The sequence below is a fragment of the Dryobates pubescens genome, chromosome 9, assembly GCF_014839835.1.
Source record: "Dryobates pubescens isolate bDryPub1 chromosome 9, bDryPub1.pri, whole genome shotgun sequence".
NCBI lineage: Eukaryota > Metazoa > Chordata > Aves > Piciformes > Picidae > Dryobates > Dryobates pubescens.
The window spans coordinates 7,122,893-7,126,558 of NC_071620.1; positions in this window are offsets into that span (position 1 = coordinate 7,122,893).

Genomic DNA, 3,666 nt, shown 5'->3' on the forward strand with positions numbered 1-3,666 from the left:
GCACATTGATAGTATTCAAATTTTGACCCAAATGGAAATTCAAGTTTGAGTCTAAATTCAACCACATCTGAAAGCCACATGATTCTTGGCTGACAAAGGGGGAAAAAAAGCACATGTTTTATACATTCCTAAATCTAGAGCCTTTATAAAGAAATGCCATGAACCAAAGTCAACACTATCATTTCTGCAAGCACAGCCTTTTTAGAGAGTTTTCATGGACTGAGTTGAATCTGTTGCTGTTATTCATACCATGCTGCAGTCATGCCAGCTTTGAAAAAATCTAAAGGGCTAACTGGAGCAAAGTATTATGGGGCTTGAAATTCAGACTGCAACATGGAAGCCTTCCTGTTCCAGTTGCTGTTTCTGGATTCTGGGTTCTTGGGTGTCAGCTCTTCTCTGCAGGCATGGCAGCAGAACAGGTAGGAGTGGGATAGCTCTGGTTTTGGTTTCCTGTTTTATGCTGTTGGGGTTTTTCCCTGTATTTCACTCTGCTGCTTCTGCAAATAGGCTAAGCTAAGGTAATCATGCATTGTATTGTTAGATTAGTTAGATTATCTAAGGTAATTATGCATTGTGATTATGATATCTCATGCTATATTAAAAGCTTATCTCTTTATCTCAACCTTGAGTTTTGTGTGATAATTTTCCCCTCACATTTGTGCTGGGGGAGCAGGCAGGTTAGCCCTTGCACTAATCCATTGCAAGAGTCCTTTAAACACTGTGAAATGGAAGGAAAGTGCAGGAAAATGTAGGCAGTTGTCTGTGGCTATTTTGTAGTATGGCAAGCAATGTGAAAAGGGTTGTATAGGGCTGCAGTAGAAGTAATCTTGTCATCCTATCATCCAGTAACGCTCTTTATACTGGAGCTTAGAGATACCCTTTACTACAAAGGGCAAATGGGACTGTTGCTACCTGGCTCAGGTCTACAGGTGTGTCAGTAAAGACAATTTATCCACTAGTACACATTTATCGCTGCTCTCTGCAGCCTCTAATCATAACCATATAGAATACATAGAATAAACCAGGTTGGAAGAGACCTTCAAGATCATCGCGTCCAACCCATCAACCAATCCAACACCGCCCAAACAACTAACCCACGGCACCAAGCACCCCGTCAAGTCTTCTCCTAAAAACCTCCAGTGATGGCGGCTCCACCACCTCCCCAGGCAGCCCATTCCAATGGGCAATCACTCTTTCTGTATAGAACTTTTTTCTAACATCCAGCCTGAACCTCCCCTGGCGCAGCCTGAGACTGTGTCCTCTTGTTCTGGTACTGCTTGCCTGGGAGAAGAGACCCACATCATCTCAGATCACCCATGTCCTCTTCTTTCAGTATACTTCATTCATAGAGCAGTAGCACGTTCTATGTACCCTCCAGATAACTTCCCCACAACACTTTCTAATTTTCTGCTAACCACTGTCTACCCCTGACTGATTCAACAACCCATATGTGTCCACAGTCATTTATGCACTGAGTGGCCAAGCAGTGGCTGCTTCTCCAGCACTGATGAGTCAGATTAGCAGTCTACTTCCAGACTTGGCACATCACATTTTCTCATGGCAAAAGTGGGTGAGTGGACGTTTCCCTGTAGAATGTGTACAGGACTGGTTGCAAAGGAATTTGACAATGAGAAGTAGTATAAAGGGATATGATGGCCACTATAAGAGAATCTAAAATCTTTTCCTTCAGTTTTTCACAAGCTCTCTATTCTTCCTACTCTGATCAGTAGCACCAGTGAACTAGAGTTAATGTGCTATACGTTATCTCCCACCTTCCATATCACCCTCTGTTAGCAATCCTTAGAAATTGCTTGTCACAATGGATTTGGTGGGGATGGAAGATACAATTGAATTTACAGCTGATTTAAATTTCTGGCTTTGTACTTAACAGTGATTTAAAGTTAATTGATATAGATTTATTAACTAACTGTCCAGGGGAAGTTTTACAGCCATTGTTGTTGTTTTCCCTGGAAATAGTGTATTGTGTAAAACTAAAAGAGAAAAGATCCGTTACACAAATGTGATGCTGTTATCAGTTTGTCTACTTGTTTTATCTCATATGAGAATAAGCATTAACATTCTGAGTCAGATGTTCTCATTAATGTGATTCCCATCGTGAAACTGAAAATACACAAGCTATCAACCCTTCAACTCTCTTTGTTCATATCACAAACATGCTCTTCAGAGTGCCTGCTCCACAAAACTCGTGAATGTTCTTACTAAGAATAAGTCTCACTTGCCTAAGAACATGAAAACAACTGCTAAAGGCCTGGGATACCTACTGCACACTTTGAATACATCCTCCAGAGTCAAGATCCTTAGAACCCCTGCCACCTTAAATCCTAACCTAGACATACCCAAAAGTGCTGTTTGTCTAAATATTCATCTACTTCATCTGCCAGTCACAAAATAATAGGTGTGTTTGGAAAATGTCCTCTGAATCAAATTCAACACAAAACAAAAGGCAGAGAACTAGTAACTATTTTATGCAAACCACAGTTTCCTTGTGTTCATTTATTCAAGAAAACAAAAGTCACAAAACAAGTGCCATCTTCGATGTGATATCACAAAAGCTTAGTCATCTTGAAAGCATTGAGATGTGAAGTGTGTTGCACAGAAAAGTTGTACAGTCTCTGTCTTTGGAAGTTTTCAAGATTCATCTGGATTAAGCCCTGTGCAGCTGGATTTGAACCCATAACTGACCCTGCTCTGGGCAACAGGTTGGACTGGGGACCTGCTGGAATCTTCTATAAACTACTTTATCCTGCACATGTATGTATTATTATAATTGCTCTCTACAACTACCTGAAGCGAGGTTGTAGACAGGTGGATGTTGGTCTCTTCTCCCAGGCAGCCAGCACCAGAACAAGAGGACACAGTCTCAGGCTGCACCAGGGGAGGTTTAGGCTGGATGTTAGGAAGAAGTTCTATACAGAGAGAGTGATTGCCCATTGGAATGGGCTGCCCAGGGAGGTGGTGGAGTCACCATCACTGGAGGTTTTCAGGAGACTTGATGGGGTGCTTGGTGCCATGGTTTAGTTGATTAGGTGGGTTGGATTGGTTGATAGGTTGGACACGATGATCTTGAAGGTCTCTTCCAACCTGGTCTATTCTATTCTATTCTATTCTATTCTATTCTATTCTGTTCTATGCATTTCTTATTGACTGCTTGGTGTTAACTCTTACAGGATCCTAAAACTTGCTTTGGAGCAAGAAGCAGGAATGCAGCAGGAGAACCGTTTGAGGCCTGCTGTCCTTCTGAAAACTCGTTTAAGCTTGCCTGAGGTTCACACCTCTGAAAATCATCATTTGAATATCAGCAATAGAAAACTTCTTAGAAATTAGGTAGTAAGCTGTCTAGACAGTCCTTCTGAATGGACTGTTCTAAAATGAAGTGACCTGCCTATTGTTACTGGTAGTTTTCTAGCCACAGTCTCCCATGTTTAAAAAGTTTCTGATATTTCCCACAACATAATACACATTTCTTTTCTCCTGATTCAGATGCTCACTCAACTGCTAAATAAAGTACTTTTCTGTGTGAGTAAACACAGCAGAATCTGACTCAGAGCAAATTATTTATTTAATATGTTTAGCCCTACTTTCTGTTCACAGATTTTCTTTGAAGCAAATGTAAAGCATTTAAAACAGAGCTGTTGTCTCTTTTCT